Source organism: Vidua macroura, chromosome 2 (assembly GCF_024509145.1).
Source record: "Vidua macroura isolate BioBank_ID:100142 chromosome 2, ASM2450914v1, whole genome shotgun sequence".
Lineage (NCBI taxonomy): Eukaryota > Metazoa > Chordata > Aves > Passeriformes > Viduidae > Vidua > Vidua macroura.
This window is the reverse complement of record NC_071572.1, coordinates 65474384-65500734: the sequence shown is the minus strand read 5'-3', so window position 1 is coordinate 65500734 and position 26351 is coordinate 65474384.

Genomic DNA, 26351 nt, shown 5'->3' with positions numbered 1-26351 from the left:
ACTCCTGCTCTCCCTCTGGCAGCTCTTACCTGCTCTCTGTATACTTCTTATCTGGCTGGGCTTCCAGCAAGTGCATACATTCATACTGAATGCACCAAAGGCCTCTGTGGGCTTCCCTCAGTCCTAAAGGGATTGAGACAGCAGCAGTGTCATGAAGAGTGTCACTACCCCACTTTAACAGGGCTAAAAATATGATGAGGAATTGAGACGAAAAGTCAGGAACCACACAAGAAAGTACAGCAACAATAGCAATGGGGAAAATCAGAGGTAGAGGAAATGTGGTGAGATCCTATGCCAAGGAAAACCAGAAATGAAAAGATTGGTGGGAAGTAAATGAGAGAACCTAGAGAGAAGCAGAAGCAGTTGAGGACTTAATGAAGGAACAGAATGGATCACAGAACCCAACAGAAAGGCCAAGAGTTATTGAAGCTAAGAACAATCTGCAGGAAACTCACAGGAGAGTTCCCCTCTGCTAAGAAACTGTATCCATCTTTGGCTTCCCTGGTTAGCTCAGACTGCTCTGTTTTCCCAAAAGTGCTTGCCCAGTCTTCCTATATGCCTTGCTGAAATTTCTGCCTCTCCACATCTACTGTTTCTGCCCCAAGGAATTCTGTCAAGATGCTGTTCACTTCTGCCAAACCACTGTTTAGGAAAACCAATGTTTATGGCTGTGCACACAATATAGGTAAACACACAAGCCAGTCCATTAAAGAAGCTGAAAAAATGTTTTGTAAGCTGCTGCACAAAGCTCATTGGCCGTGCCATGGGGAAGTCTGCATCTTGCCCAGGGCTCACAGAGACATCACCCTGTACCCAAGAAGATTTGGAATGCAGAGTTGTTGCCCTATGTAAAGTTCCACGCCACCCCTGGCACTACACAGTGAGTAAACCCAACACATTTTTCCTTAGCTGAAAGCTGACATACAACAAAACCAGACATCCATCGGAGATGTCTTCAGGGGTTGCAAGTGACCAAGGGTCACTGCATTAGCACATTTTAATTAGATGTTTTCTGAAGGAAGTTCTATGTTGTCAGGAATTCAGGTTTCAAAGTCTTTGCATCAAAGCAAAAGAACTTGCCTTACCAGAATGACGAATAAATATCACTGAAGCATTCCCTAACAATAATGAAAGGGCTGATAGCTGAGAAATATTGAGCCAAATTCACTTAGCTCAGAAGGCCTCAAGAAATTGGTGTAATTTGTTAGCTCATAGCTACATGAGTGGAAAACTAAATATAATGCTTGATAGTGAGAGTTACTTCCACACAGAAGACAATGGAAATCAAAAAAGAGTTCCTGGAGCCAGGAGATATGAGCAAAGATTGGAGTTTAGCTATATCTAATGGCATAGTCTGAAAGGAAGAAAAAGTAAATAAGGATGTAGAAAATGTCCTGATACCAAACAGTTTCTACTGAATTCCAAAAAAATAGAAGTTGGCATAGTCCATTATCTAGAAAAACCCCACATTTTTAGTTCAAATGCAGCTATTTTCCACAAGGTCAGAAAGACTTAAATCCACTAGGAACGAAATATGAGCAAAAAATAGACTAGCTGAAATTGCATTCTGAATTTATTCATCATTCATTTGATCACAGATGGCATGCAGTTCAGCAAGGATCTGATTATGTGATAAATGGCTGGTTACTGGTGTAGCAGCAGAAGATACAGTGCACAAAGAAAGTACACTTTTACCATATTGCTCCTGAAAGCTGGTTTTATCAATGTGCAATGGGTAACTGGAGATGGGCTGGTGTTAGGATCAGTAACTTCCCAGAAAATCTCAAAAAATTGCAGGTCCTGGCAGAATTAAGATCTCAGCAATTACTAGTGAGTACTGAACTAACTTCATTATACCTTGAAAAAGGATGGGACTGATGCCACTCTTCAGATGAAGTGTAAAACTGATCTCATTTTGTCCTCAATTGTCCCACCAACCTTTTTGCTTGAATGGCAATTCAAGTCCCCAAATCTTGACCCAAGTGCCTCCTGGAACACCTCAGACAACCCAGTATTAATTTCAGCTTTATTCCTGTTGCAATATGCCCCCTGGCAGGCAGCACTTTGTAGTCCCAGAGGAGCTGTGTTTCAGCAAAGCTTGAAGTAATTCTCAAGGAGGCAGGTCAAGTTTTACAAGGCACTCAGGAATGAGATCTTTGAGGATGAAAGATGTCATATGATTCTGTTGGTAGAGAGGGAGAGACTCAGAGAGTTCAGTCCAAATAGTGATCCTCTGACCTGACCATTCTCTGCTCTGCTGCTTCTTCTTTCAATGTATTTTCTGCTCATTGACCCCCATAACTGAGGGGGAGTGAAAACAAAAATTGGGTAAGACCAAATCAATATGTTGAATTTCTCCCTGTAACAGGACTTATTATTTATCCAAGAGAAATGAAGAGAGTGAGAGAAATGGGGGAATCAATTGTTTTTAACCCATGAGTATGATGAGTTGACCTCAGCTATATTTCTAACCTAGCTGGTTTTTATAGGTGTGCTGTCAAGTGAGGACACAGCATCAGTGTACCTGGAGGGGAAATGAGGTTAGCAGGACAGCAGGCCTCTGATGTAGTGCCTCCTAGACTCTCCAAAAATCTATGTCAGACGTATGCAGCTGTTACTGCAGCTACTTCTGGTAGTGAGCTGTTCCGTGGCCATTTCTAATCCTGCATTGAAGCTGTTGTTGCTTCAACTGTTGTTGCTGAGCAACTGTGGCAGCACAGAGCTCAGTACCCATCTGAAAAACAGGTCAGGTTTGTGGGCACCTGGGCTTCACATCAGCCCCCATGCTCACTGCTTAATGGTCTTGAAAGGTGAATGAGTCCTGTTACAACCAACACCACACAACAAACACAGCCTGTGAAAGCAAATGTATGAGCACTGGAATTTATGGTGGGGGTAACTCCAAGGCACTCCAAGTTATACCTACTCCAAGGATGGTTTTGGCTTTGCATCTTTATGGGTTTTTTGAGCTGTAGAGTATGTAGAGCAGTTACAGCTGTAGAGCTGTAACTGTCTTCACCAACTCCAAATTACTTCTAGTTATTTTCACAGGTTATAATTGTTAAAATTATCATCATGGATGACTTGTACCTTCTGGACAATGTTCACAGATTAATAAGTTAAAAAAATGTTTAAAAAAACCAACTGTGGTTAAACAAATAAGCTCTATGGAGATATAATCAGGGAACCACACGAGATATCTGCACCCTTCCACTTTATCTTTCTATATGACACAAAATTCATGTTATTCCTGAGGCCCAAAGAGGTAATAGGACACATCATTATCTAGTTGCACTTCTAGCTGAAAGAAGAAATATAGAAAGTTTCCACAACATAAAAATGCAGTCAAATCTTTTGGGTTCCTTCCAGCAACTCAGTCTCTTTGAATAAAGATGATAGATGTGATCACAGAGAACACAGGATGAATGGGGATAGCAGTGTATCATTTTCTGGCTACTGCCCACTGCTTTGCTCCTGTGAGTGGGCTGGAGAGGGGAAATATGTAGAGAGTTGCCTTTTATTTTATGCTCTCTCATCAGTGCAGGAACCCCAGCTGGGAAGCTACAGGCAGCACAAAATCAAGCAAACCAGAGAACCTGGTCCTTATGCAAATGTTTAAAACTAGTCATGCTGTTGCCATATGAAACAATATCCTGACACTTAAAAGTTAAGGAAGTTTTACTGTGATTTAAAATTTATTTTATTGTGATCACTAAGCATAAGAAGGCCTTCAGCCTAGAAAAAATTTTGATATCTGATGTTCTAGATTCTCAGGCAATCCTTATGATAAAGATTTGTACTTCTCACCATAGCACATTGCAAGCAGTATTTAGATCTGTGGTACATTTTTACAATAATGATACTTATCATAAATCTGTACAGTGAACAAATATGGTCTGAAGAGAAACTCAAAATACTTCAAAAAGAGAAGCCCGAGAGCTACTTTTGCTGTAGGGGAGCATTTCTAGTAAATCACATCTCACTACTGATTAAAGTTCCGCCATCTGGAGTTCACCGAAGTGGCATCTGGCATTCCAACAATTTTAGGAAATATGTTGGAGCTATAATAATAAAACTGAATATCCTGGTTTTAAATAGGCAGTTTCTCCAGCTGATCTTTTTTAAGAGACAGGCTCCAGTTCCAGCAGAAGGCTTGGCACAGAAGTGATGATACTTGGTGAAATTCTGTGACTGAGGTTGCACTGGAGGTCCACTGGCTGAACATAATTCTTTCTTCTGGCTTTAAAATTGTGGCTGAAGAGCTTCACCTAAGTACTTTAAGTACATAAATACAGAGGAGCCCCCTATTGCCCAAGGCCATGGGCACCTCCAGAGCATAACAACCGCATTAAGGCATGAGCTATCTCTGAGAGTGCCTACTTTCTATTTTTTATTGGACAAAGAGTCTGCACTCCTAAGTTATTTACAATTACACAGAATGCGTTTGGGGCTGTGATTATGCATACTATATAAAAGCCATGATCTTAATTAAGCAGTGCTCAACCTATTGAATTAGGATCTTTTCTATACCTCTGCAATTTACAATTAGGCCCCTGATCAAAAAATTTATTGATGCTAAACCTTCAAATGTGTGTAGATACCTGATGTTCTCAGGTACATACAAGCTTGTCTCACAGCAATTTGGGCTCTCCGAAGGTCTTCCACACATCCAGGACTTCCTCTTCCTCAGTCTTCTCAGAGCTAAGTTACCCACAAGATGCTTCTGCCCATGCAGCACAACGAGATCCAAAAAGCAGATTTTTACTCATCTGATGAGGTTAGGGATGCTCTGATGCGTAGGCATGAAAAAGAAAGCACATACATCACATACATTTTATAGCACAGTCATAAAAGGGGAGAAATATGAGTTGACCTGCCCCTTCTTTCTTTTAGACAATAGATTAGTGGCTAAAATCACTATAGAGAAGTCATGTGACTACTCTGGGAGGCTGATTCCATTTTCTGGAACCAAATAAGACTGGTAGGCTAGGCTCATATGAATTAAGTGCAAATAGTCTATTTATATTGAGAGGCTTTTGTTATTTGGATTTCTTTACACTATAAGAGGGGGTGTCTGGTTCTGGAATTGCAATAATTGCAAATAATCATACATCAAAACCATATTTTACTCAGTTATCTTTTTTTACAGTCCCGTTTTGCAGCAGTCCTCCCCCCCCAAAAAAAAAGTGTCCTATACAATACACAGGTTTTTAAACAACTTTTGTTCAGAATGTATTACTTCTGTGTTCCTTATGTTTCTTTTGGAATCATACATCAGCTTGTCAGTGATCTATGAATTAAACTGACAGTGATTGCAGCAGTACCAGTTCTACTGACCACAATGTATCTCTTCTATTGATGATATCAGTTGTGAAAATACAATTAGCTATTTATAACCAAACTCCCAACATTTTATAAAGAAGTTTCCTCCACAATAATTTTAATAAACATGTTCACAAGCCTGGTATATTTACAAATTCTTTGAGAAAATCTCAGTGCTAGCTGGACTGAACCTCAGTGAGGTATTGTGCATTCACATGTCACTTTTTGTAAGAATACATAACATACTGGAGTTTCACGACAGCCAGCAAGCATTACTTGTATTTGAGTAATAGCAAGCAAAGTTCTGCTTCTGTGTTTTAAGTGCAATGCATAATAGTATATTAAAACCTTAAAATAAAATAGGAAAACGAAATTTTATGTGAGCTTTCAGTAAATTTTTTTTGTAATAGCAGTATCGCAGACTATTTGTAGTAGCTTGAATGTGACATTGAATGTGTGCAATGAATCTTTTCCCTTGTCATTTTTCTTTCAGTCTTTTTATCCTGTAGCTTTAACCTTTCCTACTTCTCTTTTCTTTACCTTCCCTAACACATGCACTCTATGCTTGTCATTGTGAAGCAGCCTATATTTCTGCAACTTGTTATCCTGAAGAATGTAAAAGTCCTCTGCGAAGTGAATAGTTTTAGTGATTAGCCCACTGCAACACAGTCAGTCTGATTTTACCACCATTGGGGTAAAAATTACAATGCCATTTAACAATACACAAGTTTCTGGATTGTTTCTTAAGTTGAGGTCAGCAGCTTGTGTGCAGGATTTTTCCTGTGCAGTGGAAGATATTTGTAGCTGAGCTATGCAGATATAATTGCCCAATGCAGATGGAACTACCCAAACTGGAATTTTGCCAGGACATGAAGATCAATATGTTTATAAAATGTGCCATGAAGTTGTTCCCAAAATGTATTTGGATTATTTTTAAAAATATCACCCTAAAGACAACAAAACCCCAGAACTACTGGAAATCCTTGGGGATTTTCCAGCACCAACCATGCCCTGGTCTCACTTGTCTAGAGAATGGGGTCTTTCTCTCACCATTGGGAGAGCAGAGGAAACCCTGTACTATGACCCTGGCTTCCTTCTGTGAGCAATTCCCTTGCATGGGGAGGAAACAGTCTCCATTCTTTGCATTTTTTTAATAAAATGTTTTCCTCTTCCTCCTATTCCACTGCAAACTTACAGCAATAAAAAGCACCTTTAAACTTCTTCAGTTACATTTTTCTGTTTTGTGTTTCTTTTCTTCTGATCTTTTTTGCTTTTATCTGCTGACTTTATTATACCAATTTAGCTGCCACAGATGGCTTTTCCCCCTTTTCTTTTAATGGATATGGCATTGAAAAGAACTGCTTCTGGCCTTCTGCCCACAAACCAGTATTTTGGTGTCTCCTTTCCCCCCTACCATCTCTTTAAGTGACATGCAATGAATTTTGCAATACTATGCAATGCTGACAGCTCTTTGCCAGCAGACAAAGTTCCCACTCAGCATTGCAAGTGGTATCCCAGGCCATCTCATCAGCCAAGGCAAATTGTCACATCTTCATTGATCTTCCTGAAATCAGCAGAGCGTAACAATTTAATTCAGCTGGATAAATGGACTGCCAAATTCCCAAAGGATACCCAGAGACTAAGACTGGGGGGCATTGTATAACTTTAGCAACAGCAGCAAAATCAAAAATTCATCCTAAGCTTCCTTCTCACCACCCTTTTGAAATTTCTCAAGAAGTTTTTTCCATTTTGGACTCTGGTTGGCACCAGTTAGAGTCACCTTCTTTTTCTTCAAGCTTTCTCAGCAGCCCTGTGGGACAAGGGTTTGGAAGAGATGTTTCTGTAAACACATTCAGCATCTTGCAGCCCCAGGCAGACATCAGCTGTGCAGCGTGGCTGGCATAGGACCAAAGAAGGGATAATGCAGGGCCCTGATGCAGACAGCTGCCAGGTCCTATGTCTTAATTTCCCTCATCTTAACTGAATGATAGTGGACCCTTTTAACAGGGGGACATTTGATAGCAGCAGCTGCTCAGTCCCTGTGCCATTCAGAAGGAGAGGACAAGGGAAGAGCTCTGTGATACCACTCTTGCTCAGCACTGCAAGGCTTTGACAGAGAAATGCAGGTATCAACATTTCAAAATGTCTTCCCTGTTCCTCTAAAAGCTGAAAGTTGTTGAAGATGGTCAAAACTAAGGGTGAAAGTAGAGAGAAGTCTGGCAAATCTTTCCATCATAAAATATTGAAGAATATCTTTAATGTAATTTGACAACTAATTCCTAGGAGAGCACATAGTACTCTGTGCACTCTGCATAACCTTAACAGCAGGCCAAAATCACAGCCATATGACATCTATATTACTTGTAAATTCAAAGGACTTCTCTTTCCTTTAGGCTCCCCCAGCTCGAAATTGCAGTTGCATGTTCAAATTTAAAGCTTCCTTATCCTTAAATCTGTGAGAGACTAGAATCTGAGCTGCTGGTTTTAGTTTAATCTTTAATCTCAGAAGGAGCTATACCGACGTGTGAAGAATCACATATTGCTTATAGATCAAGCCCTCCTGAACAGCATCCCCTAGATGTGATATATAACAACCTTCCCCTGTAAATTTTCAGGTGTTCTCAGATCTTACAGGTAGAAATGCCAGAACTTCAGAAGGAAAGTGGTTTGCCTGAGATCATGTCAGTGATTAGAGTTGTTTCCTCACTCCTATTCTGATTGTTACCAAAAAAAGAGAAAAAAACAGCTGAAGCCCTACTGCTTTTTCTTCCTCTTTTACATTTTCCCTGTAATGAGACATTTTGGTCTAGTTTCCTTTCTACATATGATCCCCAAGTCCTTCCAATTTGGAGGGGTTATTGTCAATTTTAACAACCACATTACTGCATATTTGGCTGACCACAAGCTACATTAGATGTAGTTTTATATCACTTTCATTAGATGCTTTCAGACCCACTAAGTTTTATTGCCACATGGAAACACAAAATTGTTATGAGGGCTATAGTTGTGTTCTGTTTCTTGGTCTGTGAGACCAGCACAAGAGTTCACTTACAGTCCTTTACAATGATGTTCACATGTGGTCTGTTCTACTCCCCAACCTTGCTATTGGTTTCAGTGATTTCAACAACCTCTTGATGCATCCAAGAAATTCTTGGGAGCGATAATGTGAAAAGGGAACTTACATGGTATATTTGTGATAATGTGGTGAAAAATATGTTTGCTTCTAAATAAATCTCGATCAAAATTGTCCTATTTAAAAAATAGTTATTCTATTTCTACTTGCTTCACTTGAGGTGGAAAGTCACAAGGAAGAAGAAAGATGAATCATTCCTTGTACCCAAAACTGACAGGAAAAAGAAAGATGCTCAAAAGAAAGAAAAAAATAAAAAAGGGAGACAGAGAAATTGCTAAGCTCGTAAACTTTGGAAAAATAATCTAAATTCCATGGTTGGACAGAATGACATATGTCTGGGTATGTAGCCATCAGTCAGAACACTTATCCAGGAACACTCCCTAATATCAAAATCCAGACAACTTGGACATCACAGCTCAGTCAGGGTATTCTCAATTTCTTACCAGCAGCATGTTGCTGAAGCTGCCACCAGCTGCTGTGGTGAACCAGTTCCAGCCTGTGTGCTTCACATGGAGCCACCACAGCTCCTTTCTCACAAGACACTCACGAGGCAGAGTGGCCTCGCCATCACTCTGAGTCTTGCCAGAAGTGTCAAGCAGAAGCATCAGGGTACTTACTGCCCATTCCTGAAAGGTCCGATCTGGAATCAGAAAAACATATTATGAACCAGACTATTGAAATTGGGATAAATTGCTTTATCTGTTCTTTCATAAAGAAATACACTGAAAATAATTTTCTCTTTCACCTAAGTAACTTGAGGAAGTTGTTAGGACTGCTATTTCCATTTCATTCTCTGACTGTTTCTCACTAATGAGATTTCCAACAGCACCTTAATTCACCTTTTTCTAAGTATCCTTCTCTTGCTTTAGCTTCTTCATTAAAGCCAACTATTTTTGTTTGTTCTAAAGATCTCAGCACAGACTGTAGCACTAATTATTTTTTCTCCCAGTCAAGTAATGACTGTAACCTAACATTTACACTTGCCCCCTCCTCATCAAAGCTGATAGATTTTCCTTGGTACTTAGTATTGGTGCAGGCTGAAAAGACTTCCATTAGGTTTTCAATCTATGGCAATAATTTCTGTGATAAAACAGAAATCTCACAGTAAACCAAGGATTTCCAAGCTATAGGCCTTAAATATTCTAAGATGAAAACAGATGGTAACTGTAGAGTTCCCAGGAGCTCAGGAGGGAAACCAGTGTGATATGGGATAATTAAATTATTTTTAAGTTTCTCAAGTGCTTTGGGAATCCCTATATGCCACCGAATGCCTCCCACACACTAGTTTCTACTTTCTCTAAATTAGTCAAATTTGAAAAAGTTAAAAAGCTATCACATCATCCAATTTGGAATTGTCTACTCATTTGTCCTTGCTAAAATAGCAACACAGAAATTAGTTTTAAACAGTGCTGTTGATACCTAACTAATATGGCCCAATTTTGTGAAACATTACAAAGATCTGGCTGGAGAATTCATGTGTGATTAATGTCTCAGCTGTGCTCCATTGGCCTTCTGTTGACAGTAGTTAGGGAAGATTTTCCACTTATTTCAGGTGGCAACAAATTCTACTTTTAGGGAACAGTATATTTGCTATTTAGTTCCATACAGTTGTATCCTGGAACACCAGGAACACAGTCACACAATGTAAACTCATTAATTTCCTTAATGCAAATGCTTTCTAATTTTATCTCTACAGATAACAAATATTTTCCCTTTTGTGTGTGAGTGCACGTAATTCTAATCTAAATTCTATATTAAAGACACATTACCACAGTTCCACAGTTAATACAAATTACATTTTCATTAGTGTTTTGGTGCTTCACTTCATTTAATTCTTAAACAAATTAGCGATTTCTAAACCAATTGCACTCCAACCATTAGTAATAGATGGTATGGGCTTCATGAGGCTCTGCTCATTTGAGTTTTCTAGGAGGGATTACAGCAAAGCAAAATAGAACAGTGAAAGGCATGGCATAAGGAACAGTTTTATATGAATACAAACAGGAATAGTTAAACTCATTGCTTTTTTTCCTTTGCAAATTACATATGGCAATATATTCTGCTGTTTTTGTTTTTCTTCTGCACTGCAGCAGCCAGCCTTTGGCTTTATTTCATAAGTACTCATGCACCTTCAGTATCACCTGGTGTTTCTGGGTTTGAATAAATCTCAGGTTTCAAAATAGCCACTTAAATAAAGCCTCTGTATTCTGTGTAGTAATAGTGCCCTGGAAACCCTTGTGTTTTTTTAACAAGTGTTCCCCCACCAAGAAACTCTACATTTATTGAAAATTCAGCACAGTTTCTCTCAAAGTTCATCCTGCCTGTTCAAGCCTTGACCTGCATTTTCCAAAATATGTGTAAGCTTGGTTTCCAGTGAAACTTCCATTCCAGTGAGTATTAGTTTGATTTGGTTTTCCCAGCTCTAGTGACTGTACCTGCTTACAGAATGTAAGCAATTGTTAAACATCTAGTATCATCAAACCACCATTTTTAAATGCTTCTTTCTAAAGAACCTCAACTTAATTGTATCAGTAGAGAACTGTTGAATAGCACATGGAAAGGCAGGATTTAAATCAATGTTCTTCAATTGCTAAGGACGATTACAAATTCATGGTGTCACTGGCTGCTTTTCCTATTACCTACATGGACTTCTAAAAAATCTACGGTCCAAGAAAGGAAAAATAGAAAAAAAGAAAAAAATCTGGTGGAACCAGTCTGAAGTGAAGCCTGTTTTGTTTTCCTTGCCAGGAAGTTTTATGATGCCAGGTCACAAGTACATAGGATTTGGAGGGGCTATTTTTTTCCATTTTTCTTCATAAATGAGAAACGTAAGTGATGATACTGAAACCACAACTGCTGGTGGCTTTAGGAGGAAAACCAATGATTTTTCAGACAGCCTTTGTCCTCTTGCCTTTTTCTATCTTCAGAAACAAGAATCACCTTTCAAATGGGGTTTTTATCATTCCTATTAGGGCAGTCAAACGACTAGGAGAGAAAATAAAGATTTTTTTTTTTCATTTTCTAAAGAAAGTTCTACCACTTCGAAGATAAATTCAGCTCTGCCTTTACTTCACATTGCTTCTTCCAGTGGGAACCCAAGGGTTTATTCTTAGTGTCTCTATTTTTCATTTTTTTTAACCAATAAGCTATGGTCCCCTTATAGCAACAGTAAAATATAATTTCATTGAAGTGAAAGAATAATGTAGTCTGAGAACCACTAAAAACATCCATCTAGCTGAGCAGCAATAAAGATCAGACATTTACATATTAATATTTTGTCATCAGAAAAAGAAGAGAGAATGAGGTAAGACTTAAAAAAGAAGTCCTTAAAACCAGAAGTTATCTAATTGCTTATTTTACCTGGAGGTAGAACAATCTCTTTCTAGCTATCACATAGTAGTGAGAAGTCATTATCTTGAACTCATCTTTAATTAACATCAATCCTGATTAGTCAAAATATATTAGACTTTTTGTCTGTTACCATAGTATTTGAATCTCCAGTAAAGGAGGTATTCAATCAGACATTATCATTTGCAAACCATTTCTGTGGAATTACTTTACCATGTTTTGTGGATTCTTTGTCCATTTTTGAAAAGCAAAATCTATAGTTGACCAACCCTTTCTTAGCTAGAGCAGATCCTGGCATGCCAGGTTTTTGCATGTTGTAGGTGAGTGTAATGACAGAAGTCCACCATTCAGAATAGCTGGAGTTGTGCTACTTTGAACCTTGAGGTTGGCCAAGCTGGTAATATTGAAATTTCAGATTAGAGAAAGTACATAAAAAAAAGCTGTTTAAATAATATAAATCACTGACTGTGTAAAAGAATGAACAAATGAAGTTTGCTTTCACATCACCTCTTAAGAGCACAGTATATTCAGAGACATCTGTGCCTAAGGTAGAGTGCAGGCCAAGGACTACATGATTTGGGTGTAGGAGTAACGTACAAGAGAAGACATATGAACCATTCCTCATTTTGCTTGACATTTTTTCCTGCTTGCATATCTATCCATATTATTCTGGTTGTTGATTCTTATTTTTGTTGTTATTAATAAGCACTATCGGTTCTTGGAGAAAATAACAACTTGAGAATAATTTCCTGAATCTGAGGAAATTTAACAGGGAATAACATTTTAGCAAGAGAATTCTACAGGCAGGTCAACAATCATTATGAATACAAATTTTTTTCTATTAAATTCCACAGGGGTTTGGTGTAATATCTCTTGAACCATAAGTAGATCACCAGCCTACGTGGTGCTTTGTGGGGACAAAGCAATTCTGAGCAGGCCAGAGGGAAATTCAGGTGCCCCATTGGAAAGACAAGTGTCAGAGAGCCAGGCCATCCCAAGCAGCCACTTGGGCTGGGAATGCTTGGATGCCTTCCAGCTGGAAAAGGCTTATGTGAAGCACAGCCCACCTAGTGGCATTGTGGCATTTTTGTTCAAGCTGAAAGTAGTTGTTTTTTGACCTGCTTGTGCTTGGGACACAATAAAGGGGCAGAGTTGATTTTGGGATCACAGAATTTTGCACTCTCCCTAACTAATGGCCATGCAGAAGGGCTTCTTACCTCTACTGTGAGCCGAAGAGTTTTGAGAAGCTCTAGTCAGTTAGCATGGGGTGGCAATAACTCTGAAAGGGTTGCTATGTTTGGTTTGGCTACAATTTATTCTTAAGGGTGTTATTGCCATGAGATCATGAAGGTACAACATGTTCATGTTGGCTTTCTGCTACTCAGGGATTCCCCTTCCCCTAATCATGAAGCAATGCCCACTCATGCAGACCCTCTGCAGCTACACAGTCTATGGGCCAGTTTTATCACTAAATGAGCAGATGTGGAAGAGAGTTCCACTTTGGTTAAAAATAACTGCCCCCTGTAAAAAGATTACAATGCTTTACTTCAAGTTACAGATGCAGATTAACAGCACTTCAAAAATATGTTATTGGCTACATGTAATTTAGTTTTGCGGGGGAAAAACCCACAAGAATATTTCCAGTTATTATAGGACAGACATTTTAGCGTTACTACATTTCCAAGCAGGGAATAAGGGGTTCAGTCAAAGGGGAATTACAAGACTAAAATCTCTTGCAATGCTTTGAAAATTGAAACAGACACAAGCCTCTAGTGAGCCTAATGAAGTATCAGAATAAAAAAAATGATTTAACTTCCTAAAAACAGTGCTTTTGTTTTCTATTTAAAGTAGGAAATCAAAGGCATGTCTCTAATTTTATTCTGTGAGGCAGCCAAAAAAAGGGTTTGCTTTCAAGTCCAAATAGTGAATATGGAGATAAAGTAACTTTTGAGAACCTTTTATATGACTTTCTCTTTGGTGGAAACACTTGAAATATGGAAGTAGAGTGCTGCCACACTCTTTCAGGAGGAAAAGGATATAAAATTACTTCAGTGTTTTGTGATGTGATTTGAGAATATAGCACCAGACGAATTTTTCAGTTTAACTAGAGAATTAAAGAATGGGACATGGTCATAACGAGTATTTCACTTGCTGCATTTTCTATATGTAAATAGGTGAACGGTCCTGCTTCAGCAATTAAATACTACCCATCTGGTTTTTTGAACTTGGTGTGATAGCTCCTAGTAAATCTACTACAAATGTTCCAACCCAAAGAACTATAAAACAGTCTGAAGCAAGAAAAACTAGAATTGAATTTGTCCTTATTCTGTATTGGAGAGGCCAACATTTAGATAATTCTGGTTTCCAACAAATCCAAGCCTCCTCTCTGAGTCTGCCGTTTACCTTCACTCTGCTCTCAATTAACAACTCATTAAAATGCACACATGCTGAGGCCTTACTTGTTGACCATCCCTTTCAGCGCCTTAGTGTACTTGCATTATTTCCTACAGTTTTGTTTGAATTGCAAACACAACCATGGACAATCCTGCATGTGGAATCATCAGAAAGCAGAGATATCAACACAAGTGAGTTTGCCATTTGCCTCCTCATAATGTGTGTTTGAGTTTCCAGTGAGATGTGGATATTAAATCAGATATAGAGCACAACAAAGAGGATCCTAGTCTGTCAGCCTACATGGCTCCTTTAGGATTCTTTCCACATATTAGCACCCTCATTAGCTGAGACAGATTTTTTTCCTCTGAGGACAGCTAACAACAACAAAAATATCAACAACAAGAAAAAAAAAATCAACCAAAACCCCAAAACAAGGAGCAAGTGATGCAAAAAAGTACCTTCAGACTCAGTGCACACTGAAACTAAATGTTCTGAATTCTCCATTGAGTGCTTGTTCTCATTAGTGTAGATAAAAATATATTCTGCTGTGTCAAGGAATGCTTGGTAGAACTTGAAGAGAGTAGCGACAGAAATGACTGCATTGAACTAAATCTAATGATTGCATTTGCAGGAGCCAGTCCTCCTCACCTGACAAGGACAGCTGTCCTTGCCAAGCATCAGGTACTGAATCACTGCTTCCACACTGACCTGCAGCTAGTGAAGACTGATTTTTTCTAATACCACAAGCTGCTGATTTTTTCATCTACTCCATATTGGAGCCCAACACACCCTCTCTAGACAGCCTTGGTCATTCTATGTGCTTAATCTTTTAAAAAGGAAACAAACAGGAGTGGAAGTCAGAGTTGGTAAACGCTTATTCCCCAGAAAACTCTTGCTGTCTATTCACTGTGACTTTTATAATTCCTTTCTCAAAGACATCTCTATAAATCCCTTAAACTTTCTCAGTTCAAAACAATCTGTACCACGGTCTGTGCTCTACAGCCTGGTGTCTTCCCCACCAAAGACAAGGAGCCTTTCCTCTTTTGAATAGATATATTCACTAGAATACAGAAAATGTAGGAGGTGTTTGTTTGAAGTCAGACAAATTGCTGTGGTGCAAAATCAGGGTAGTGCTAATCTCCTTATGCTATATACGGTGATTTAATCAATTAGCTGTTAACTAGACCTCTTTATTTAAAACTGAGTCGTCCCCTGTTTGGGATAAGGCTAGCTTCTCGTGAGTCAATAAAATTCTACTGCTTTGACTCCATGCTGAGGACTTAGTAAAAATGTGCAATGATTCTATAGCTACTCTACCATAAGTGGCAGACTTGAAATGTGAAGAATTGGTAGGCTGCATTTGGATGTTTTGGACTTGGATACAGCAAGACACTGTTGACCTTGTCACCCACTAGCCCTACCACGTCTGTTGAGGGAGATACTGTGATGGATCCCGACCCACGAAGTAGGAATTATTAGGACTCCACTGTTTCCATTTTAACAATCTTTTTAATAGTTACTTCCTTTAGCTAAAAGCAAAATTATTTTACTAAATTGTGGTTTTTGCATCCTAATGTTAGGTTCTGTTTTTCAAAATGAGCTGGCTTGTAACTTGGTAGGAAAGTATTTTTTGTGCATTTTAGATTTGTTCACTGTTTCTTTCCTCACAAGTCCCCTAGGGTTTGGGCTATCTGGTGTAAATAATTTCATATATTTTTCACCTAGCTGATTTTTCTTGTTTCTCTGTGTGCTAGTCATTTAATTTTTACAGAAAATCACAATGCTTCTGTTAGATTTTGCAGAGGTGAAAATCCATTTGTTCAACTAAAAGTCATTCTTGTGCCTAGATATTTCCTTTGTTCTTTTTGCATTTATTCAACTTTACCCATTAAGCTGCAGAAAAATGGTTGGAGTTTCTTGCAGTGAAGGAAACAAAAAAGGCTGCTGCAAAGAAAACAGGATGCTTCCCTTTCAGAAAGCTCTTTAGAAACCTCTGGCTATCCCTGTAAGCACGATCTGAGCTGAACCCTGGTGACAGGGTAAGCTTCGAACATTGCTTGTCACAATCACTTGTCACAGACTTGTTCAGGTGTTAAAACAGTATCTTACTTCATGAGCCGACACATTAAAATCAATCACTCCTGAGGGACCAAGTCCCTTCTCAGCATGAACTGTGACTCTACTACTCTGAAGAATTTTGACTTTATGACTGATTTATTTTTCTCAATTAGGAAAAAGAATAACTGTCAGCACCTGTGCTTACTGAGAGACAAAGCAGTTCAAAGAATTTTAAAAAGAAGCATCCTTGGCAATTACACCTACTAAAAATATGTAGTGCTTTACAATGCCATTAATTACTGTAATTACAGTGCCTTGAGTGAAGCTTGCAATGGGCGGGAAGTGTTTGAGCTGTTTGCTTTGTGCAAAACACAGCTATGAGAAATTCAGTTTTCACAATGGATATTTTCTCCCAGATACCTAAGCATAAATTTAATCAACATTAATATGAATTCCAAACCTTATATCCAAATGCAAAGGATCTTATGATGCTTTTATATTCTCAGGATCTAAACTATAATTTCAACCATTAAGTAGCACCATTTAGCATTAGATTTGCTGATGTTATATTATGGTTCTGGCAATTCTATACAAGACACATTACAAGCTCAGTGAAGACTAAATTGTGGCACTGAATAAACACTTTAAATAATGAAGCAGAAATAAACACTTAAAATTAATTTAAGCATTTTACTTTGTATTTTATTTTAGATAATAAAACAAAGAAAGATTTCAAAAACTCATATCATAGCAGTAAAAATCAAATGTATAGCTTAGAGATGCCCTTAGGAACAAACTCTATGTGCACAATGTACTTCCCCTCCTCTAAATTTTGCTAGGATCAGGTTTTAACCTGTGGCAGCTCCTGTAAGTGGTATCACATGGGCTATTTTGCCAATAAAAACCAAGTCAGGTATTAGATCAACATTGATGACATATTTCAAAAACCCCGTTCTCATGGAAAAACCCTGAGAAACAGCAAGCAAACACACCAGGCAAGTCTTTGTGTACACAAACTAGAGGACTTTTATCAGCATTTTTTTCCAGTTAATCCTTACTGAGATAAAATTACTCTGTGAGACATTTCCACCACCACCTGCACTTGAACAGGCTGCTTTATCCTTGGGTTCCCCAAAAGCAAACAGCCCCAGCCACTGTACAGCCTGATGGAAAAATCCCCATGTGACAGCATTTGTTCCTCCAGCCATATATATTCCATCCAAATGGTTGTGTCAACACTTACCAAATTATAGACATATTAGCTTTGCAAACCCAATTTATACTTTGCCATGAAAACAGATGCAACTGCAAATATTTTTCATTAGAAATGTAATTAATATGCATAAACTTGTTTGCCAAGCAATTTGCAAATGAATCAAGAATTAAATTAAATGCAGACATCTCTTGCCTCCCCCCTCTCCCTTTCCCTATCTGGATAAAAAGAACTTAGAGAAGTTTTCTGCGCAAACTTTTGGAATAAATTTTGTTTTGACTTAAGCTTGACATTGTTTCAGACTTTTCTTCATGATTAGATAGCAAAGATGAGGTAGTAGAAGGATTTATTTCTAAAACTGATTTTTGCTTGCAGTTAGAATCCCCTGATAATATGATGGATATACTGTCATGAAGTATGAAATCTACTGTCAGATATGAAATAGAGATTAAACAAAGACTGCTCTTCACAGAGCTCCCTACCATTCCAAAGAGGCTATCCCTATGGAGAAATCGCAAAGTGACTCAATTGCTTACTGCAGAGAAGAATCATTATAAATCATATTTGTAGAATCACAGAGCCACAGAATAAGCTGAGTTGGAAGGGACTCTCGAGGATCTTTAACTTGTTTGAAGCCCTACAAAAGACCATCCCCAAGAGTCACAGCATGTGCCCAAGAGCACTGTGCAAATGCTTCTTGAACTCTGTCAGGCTAATGAGATCCTGACTATGAAAGATATTCTCTATTCACAAATATTTGCTAAGTTATTCTGCTCAGTCAGTGTGCCTTTGTTCACTGTGGTGAGTTTGGCCATGTAAATTATATGGTACAGCTCCTGGTCCATGGCTGGAGGGCTGAATCCCTTTAAAAGCAGAATGACAGAGAGCAACTATGAATAAACAGGACTGACTCAATCTTTTGTGATCCTCTTGGCAAGATGGAGCCAGTACCATGCTTCTTTGTTCACAGAAAGGGCACAAAAGTGAGAAGGGATAGAGCTGGGAAAGAAGGAGGGAAGGGGGTACACTCAAAAGACTTCCTTACTGGGATGGCTAAGGAAGCAGGTGGATGGAATTGGATCACTAATTTCTACTTCTAGAAGAAGACCTTTCCTTGGGAGTAGTTTCCATGCCACAAACCCTGATCTTGGCTGTGCAGGGCTATGTGGTAGGTAAAGCAGGTGGCGTGGCTCTGACCCACATTCCACCCCAAGCAGAAGCTTGACTTACCCATACCTAGTGCCACTTGCTGAAACCATTCTTCCGGGAACAGTATTTGGATAAATAATTTGTGCTAATGTCCTCCATGCCTTTGCAATCTAGACACTCAGCTAACAGTTGCCATCAGTCATGAGTAATGGGAGCCCACATGTTAATTCATACCAAATGTGGTTGTGGGTTTGGGCTCCTTAAAGAAGACTTACAAGTGATTCCTTCCCACAGTATTTATACTATCAGAATGATTCATCTCTTTTCCATGATCTACTCCAACCTTGGCTGGTATGGACACACATTTGAACAGGGCGAAAAACTGTTCCAAATAGAATTACCTCTGGACTGAGAACAAGACTGCTCCACTAAGTAGCCCTTGCATAGTTTCATCTTGGTTGACCAGCACAAACATGCTGTAACTCTGGGAGACAAAAAGTTGCACATTTTTGTGCTGGTCTCCCAAGTTCTTCAGTTTTTCCTGAATATGTATAAATATGTCCACCACAAGAAACACAGCTTGATAATATCTAATTTTTCCTCCTATTACCTCATGAATTAGAAAATAATTTTTTTGAAAGGGAAGAATTGAGATCACTCTTTTGCTGCCATATCACAGTATCAACAGTTTTTTCCCCCAGCTTAGTTTACTTTGATCATGTGTCTCAAACTTTCATTATAAATTGGCAGTTTCTGTTGCTCCTCATGAAAATGATGGTAGGTAGCAAATGAAAGTGAAGATGAAAATGCTCAAGCTAAACCATTATTATTAACCAAAAAGTGGTATGTTTACACAAAACATCACCAAATGGATTTTTGTAGAACATGAAATAGCATAAAAATAGCTTTCAAAATTGTATGAAACTATTTCTTCAGTTGAAATGTAAAATCCACAGATTTTGATGATTTGGAAATAATTGTGTGGATCTTAAATTCTCCATTTCTGTGAAAATCAGTTTATTGTTCTTCTGGCATCCCATTAAATGGAATTAATTTTAAATGAAGGGTTGAAAGATGAATTCAAATGAAAAAAGATGCCTCATGTAGGAAAAATATAAACTGATTTTTTTTCTTTCTGTCATCATCAGTGACAGTTGAATTGGCCAGCACTTTAAATTAATGTCCACCTCTGAACTACTCGGGTAGTGAACAAATCATATTATCTGTCTACATCAGTTCACCAATAGATTGAAAGATTCATTATTTGATACTCTGACTTCTCCATTAATTAGTTAATGTTTGTAAAGCACTTTGGAATGAAAGGAGCTATCTAAGCAACACCATTATCATTACACACTTCAGGGCAGATAAAGAATAAACTAATGAAAGTCTACAGTAAGAAGAAAATGGACAAAATTTAAATGAGGTGTATTCTGCAGGGACTGGGAAGGTGACCAGGTGGCAAATGGAAGCTCAGATAGGACTAAATCATTACATTGTGATGCTGAGATTTGTTGAATGCCCAGCATAGAAATAAATTGGTGATCTTAATCCATATCCTAAAGGACAAGGCTGTCCTTCATATCAAGTCATCATCTTTTAATAGACTCTCTACAACTGAGAAAAAAGCACCTCTGCAAAGCATGCAGGAGACAGTATACTGAAATACCTTCTTCCCTTTTCCTGATTCAATACTGCAATAGAGGTTTTCTGTTTCCAAGGCTATGTGATTAGTTCTTTCTAATACCACTGACAATTTAAAAGGGTGAGAAAAAAAAAAGGCTTCTTTTTCTCCCTTTCAAAACAGGCAGTCACTGTTGCATCTAGACTGTATGCATCTAGAATTCTATAAAGGATGGACATTATAAGCCTCTGGGGTACTCAAGTGACAGAAAAAATAGTGAGGCCATAATAAAACAAGAAAAGAGGCAGGATTATGGTGTCCTCTGTAGTTTGTGCATCTTCTGTTATTGTTCTTATCAACTCATCAATTCATTAAATCTTTAAAAACAGCTACAACATCTTATGTTACATTGAGCACATTTCCTGATAAGATCAGAATCACAAAATACTAGAAAAAGGTGGGCAGAAGAAAACAGGAACCTTACCAAAAAGGGGGTGAGGTTGGAAGTTGAGCAGAAACAGAAACGGGGAATCAAATGTGAGTGAATGCAAGAGCTTGTGTGGGGAGTGGGCTTTGGCACAAAAAGCCTGAGCAAGTGTAAGCATTGTTCACATTTATTTTCTATCCCTACTACACATATTATCCTGATACCTGAGGACTTTTTTTTCTGCTCAACACCTGCTAGTGTTTGTAAGTAAAAATGACATTCAATTTTAAGCACCAGTGCATAGATTTTTTTTTTTTTTTTTTTTTTTTTTTTTTTATGTAATACTCTGTGATTTTGGATCTAAGGGAAGCTGCAGTGGGTAGAACAGCCATGCTTGATGAAAATTAGGGCCTTTGAAAAAAAGCCAGTGTGGAATACTTACCAAAATAGTTTAAGACATGATACTGCACCTTAAAAACTTAATTCTGCCCCTTTACTGTAGGCAAAGTGAAATGCATGCAGAGCCTTGTTCCTGGTTAGAGTGCTGTCAACTAGCAGATCTGTGTTTATTTCACCTAGGCACTTATCAGAAGCATTTCACTCATGGTCCCACACACCCTAGACTTCCTCCTATCAATGGACTGGGCTGTGTAATTCCTAAGACTGTCCCTCTTTCCCCCAGATCTCTCTTGGCAATAAAGTTTCCAATATAGGAACTTCAGTTATGAAATGGAAGGAAGGTAGGATGACTCCAGGACCTGAGACAAGTGTGGAACATCACTGCTTCATCAGAGAACCATGGCTTCACCTCTCCCCTGTGTCTCTAGGGAGAGTAGACTCAATTTACTGCATTGCTGTGGGACATTCCACAGCCACAGCCATTCCCACAGGCTCCCCTGATTGAGGGATCCCCACTAGGAACCTGCCATGGCCATTTCTTAACCCCCCCAAAATGAGCAAGATGAGTGAGAAAATACCACAAGCTTCATACCATCAAAGCAAAGTCCTTAGTCACACTGGGACATCCAGGACACTCCTTTGGGCTCAGCTGTTCTGGCAGGGTTACTTCCCTCTCTTCTTGGTGGGCACTCATTGTCATCAGCTACATGTTAGGCTGGGTTTTCACTAGAGGATGACCCAAAAATTGTCAAGACTGCTCAGGTGAAGTTTAAGCTTAAGCATATAAGGTAGACATGAAATTTAAATGAATAATCCCGTTTTTTAGATTGCTATTTTCCTTTTAAAATAAAAAGCATTTTCCAGATTTGCTGGTTTCAGAAACTGAAAGATAAGTTTCAGTATTTTGCTATAGCTTTTTGTGAGTTCCTTATATAACTTTTAAAAGAGTTAAAGAGGATGTTAATAAAGTATTTTAGGAAGTAGACATGCTGCCAGTAGTTTGTTTGTAGTTAGTGGTTTGTGGCTGAATTCACCTCTACTACTTTCCTTCTGGCCCTCATGAGGCTTAGTTCATCACTTGGTAATTTACTTTTTAACAGTCTTTAATTGTCATTTAATACCTAAAACACAACTGCTGAGCTGCTACTAACCACTGCCTCTTTTTGATTAACACAGTCTGTAAGATTGGTAATTATGTGTTCAGCAAGAAGGACTGAACCAAGAAATGCTCAAACCCACAACTACACCCCCTTCCTTTTATTACCTCTTATTTTGGTTCTGCTTTTATACCATTTTGCCTCTAGACTTCTGCTCCCTTCTGTGGTTACTTTAGTGCCTTACTGCTACAGCTTGTGCAGACAGTATATCTGGAACTCCAGTTTTCACAATTTCCTTCCATAAAATACACTACTGCTCCCTTCCTGAAAACAAAATCTTAAGAGGAGAATAAATGTTAATGATGAAATCCCGCAGGCAATTCTGTCATTGCTGATTCTAGTAGATCTAATATTGACTTTAAATTCTGATCAAATAAACTCTGGGAAGAGGTCTGATGACCTCTTTCTTCCTGAGTGTTTTTGCACAAAAAAAAAAAACTTTAAAGAAAATCCACTGGTTCTTCTATTCTCAATACACACATGTACTCTGTTCAAAGACCATTGCTCGATATTCATGACTCTTGGAGATCTGAATTTAAAATTGGTGCTTGAAAATGTCTTTCTTGCATTTCATCTTTCCAAGGATTTATATCCTTCTGATACTTTGCTCTGTGTTCTGTGTTTTTCTATACATTAGTTGGCAAAGAGAAGCAGGGGATTATAAGCAATATTTTTGCCAAAGTTTCTCATGGAGTGTGTGAAATATGGCTCTTTCAAAAAATTGCATCTCAGCCTTTTATACTGTGAAAATTCATCCGATTAGGGTGTCAAAGTTAATGGCAGAGAACTTGGATGATCTGAGGGGTTTTCACTCTACATTCATACACTCCTAACTGTTCAACAACTTTGCCTCATTTTATCTGAAGAAGGAAAAATAAGTATTTTCTAATCATTCAAACTAAGCTTAGGAAGGGCCTGATCAGCCAAACTTTGGACATATTTAATCAGTGTGAATATTAAATTATCATATTTATATTATAGTTTGTCAATACTAACTGCACAGTATTTAAAAAAAAAAATCTTGCAATACCAGTAGTCAGGAGATGTAGAGATTAGCCTCTGACCTATTTGCCTTGATAAAATGTATACACTTTCCATCCTGTAGCTGAAGAATGTTTTTCTGAAGTCAGAGCCAAGACATACTCTTGGACCAAGCAAAACTTCCATGGGCAGTGAAGGCTTGGTAATTTAATCTGATATTTTGTCTGACTTCCAGGAGGTTGATCTGGAATGGTTTGCCAGTATTCTTGGCACAAAACACAGAAAAAAATTATGTTTGGATTGTGTACCATTTGCTTTTTCAAGGGAAGATGGCTGAGGGAACACTCCAATGTTAAAAAACCCCAAAATTATTAGCAAAATCATGGAAGTGATAGGCATGAGTGATAAGTGAAGAGAAAACCACTTTCCAGAGATAAAACCAGCTGAAGTTTATTTTGTTCTTTCCCCAGTGATCTAATATACAAATGGCAGCCAAAATTGGGACAAGAAACAGCAGGAACAGTTCCACAGGCCCTACGCTGTAATGAAAATAAACAGATTTTAATGCACAGATAGATGTATTAAGAGATAGATTCATATTTATTAGAAGGAAATTAGGAGAGCTGCAGAAATAAACCGAGGTTCCCTTTAAAAGCACTGGATGGTTTCATTGCTCTGTGATTTGTGTACCGTACATTCAGATCAAATCTATGCTTTTGCAAGAACTCACTGTGAAATTACATAGTATCTCCAACATGAAGTACTAGACAACAACGTTAAGGTTGGCAGTCAAATGCTCAGCAGCTGCCAAAAGCCAAAAAAAGGGTTGCAAGGGCAGCCTCAATTGGATTCCTTTCTATGTATATGCTCATTTTGAAAAGGAATTCCCATAAAACTTTAAAACAACATCGAAAAAATTTCCTTCTCTTCTTGGAACTATCTGAACTGTTGCTGCTGAAAATTTCTACTCAGTAACTCCAGCTGATGTATGTGCTTAACATCACAGTGTTATGTGTCAATCCACAGCATTGCATCTGACTTATAGGCAATTAGGGAAATCAAAGCTACCATTATAATACAAGGAAGTGCTGAGAAATCTCAGCTACAGTCCTATCTACTAGTCCTGCCTCTGATGCAGTCCATTTCTTTAATGTGTACTTCTCAGTGCTGTTGCAAAGATTAAGAGCATTTTATGTGAACCAAAGTGTAACCAGCTGTCACCAGATCGTGTTTTCTTCATTCCCTCCTTCCAGCAACAACTGACTTCAATTTTTAAGGAAAAAAATGAGAAGTTGGAAGAAAACTTAGATGTAATTATTTTCATAGGCTGCTCTTTTTTCTGTTTTTAAGAAACAGTATTTGACTACTGTAAGATTATAAATTGTGTAAAAATACTCTCAATATATCTACAGGCTGCTGACAAGGAACAGATATAAAACAAAGACAAAAGAGAGAGCACTGTGGTGGCAGCCCTGCTTCATCATCCTACATCTCTGTTCCTCCTTCCACCTCACTAATTTGCTTTGACTGTTGTGGTGGTGCATTTTTGTTGTAATATTTCTTTTGATGTTGTGTTTTATTCAATTTGTTTAAAAGGTTTGTTCCTACCTACCCCCTTGCAGTTGGTTTAGTCCACCATTGTTTCCTCCCCTCTTCCTGTCTGTCAGTCCAAGTATCTACCCCTCATTCCCAATCCTTCCATGTCTATCACTGTAACCCTGCCCCCCTCCCCCTGTCAGTTAATATAATCCCAGCCTCTCCTTCCAGAACCCTCTGTGTCATTTATGTGATTCCTGTGTTCCCATTGGTTCTGAGAGTGTGCTCTCCTCCCCTCATACCCCTCCTTGGTTGTAAGATTATCTATCCTCATCCTGCACTCCTCCCGTGACTCTCCTTGATTGGTTGATTCATTGTATCCTCCCCTAAGCCCTTCTCCTTTATAAATTGTTACGCAAGTACCTAAGGGAGCTTTGATACTATCTGCTTTTGGAGAGTAAGGTGTCTTGGAGACTCACACAAGGGACCCCTCTCACTCCTTTTCTCGATCCTTGATGTCTCTAAGTATCTGTCTGCAGCTGGGATCTGCCCCTGGCTGCCTGTGCTGGTTGGTGACTGGGCAGGGAGTGGCCACTCGCTGGCGCGGTTCTGGGGGAGAAGGAGAGCTGGCCTGGCAAAGCTTTCTCCCCAAGACTGGACGCCGCATCAGACTGTCATGTGAATGCTGGGACTGGTGTTCAGTCTCTACCTCTGCTTAAGTCTTGGCTTCCTTGAGCCAAAACACCTTTGCTTAACAAAAACCACTTAACTATTAACAAAAAATCTCATACTGACTTCAGTTGTCTCTGCTGTTAAACAAATGTTTCATAGACAAGCAGGCCAGCAGGAAAAATAGTTAATTTATTTTATTTAGTTCTATTTATTACTTTACTTTTTTTAGATTATGTTTCTATTTTTGCTACGTAAGTGCATTTTATTTATCGTCCTTTTCTTTTATTTTCATGATACTTTCTAGATGAAGACCACCTGTTGTCAGTTTTTGCCCTATATACTATTTATGGTGCTTTCAACGTGTGATACTTCCACATGGCCTTTTCTAAATAAGTTTAGAAGTGTTTTAAAACACTAAAGGGAACAAAGAAAAACTGTTATGGTGTTGTAATTCACACTTTTGAGGGTCTGTATTCTATACCATCACTTTTTTTTTTTTTTTTTTTTTTTTTACTGTTCTTCCACTTACAGTTTTTTTTCCTATGCTTTCTAAATAAACTGTTGTGCCTGGAACACTCCAAACAGTCTTTTTGCACTTTGTCACACTGTAAGCCTGTGGGGTGGAGAGTCAGACTGTCCTCCCAAGGCACATCCCTTTCTCACTGCTCTGCAGCCACACTGAATCCCAGCTCTGGTCCTCTTCCTTCAGTACCTCTCACGAGAATCATGAAAACACCACGTTCCTCTTCGTACATCAGACATCAGTCTGCCTTAAGAACTGGATCAAAATCAACCACAAAAACAAATCTCTTCTGAAAATAAAGGCTCCAGAGAGTAAGTGAGTGTATTCCCACATATGGAACTCCAGGTCTTCAGATTTATGACTTCTCAATATTTGTAGCCACTTATTGGTTAATGGTGACACCAGAAAAAGAAAT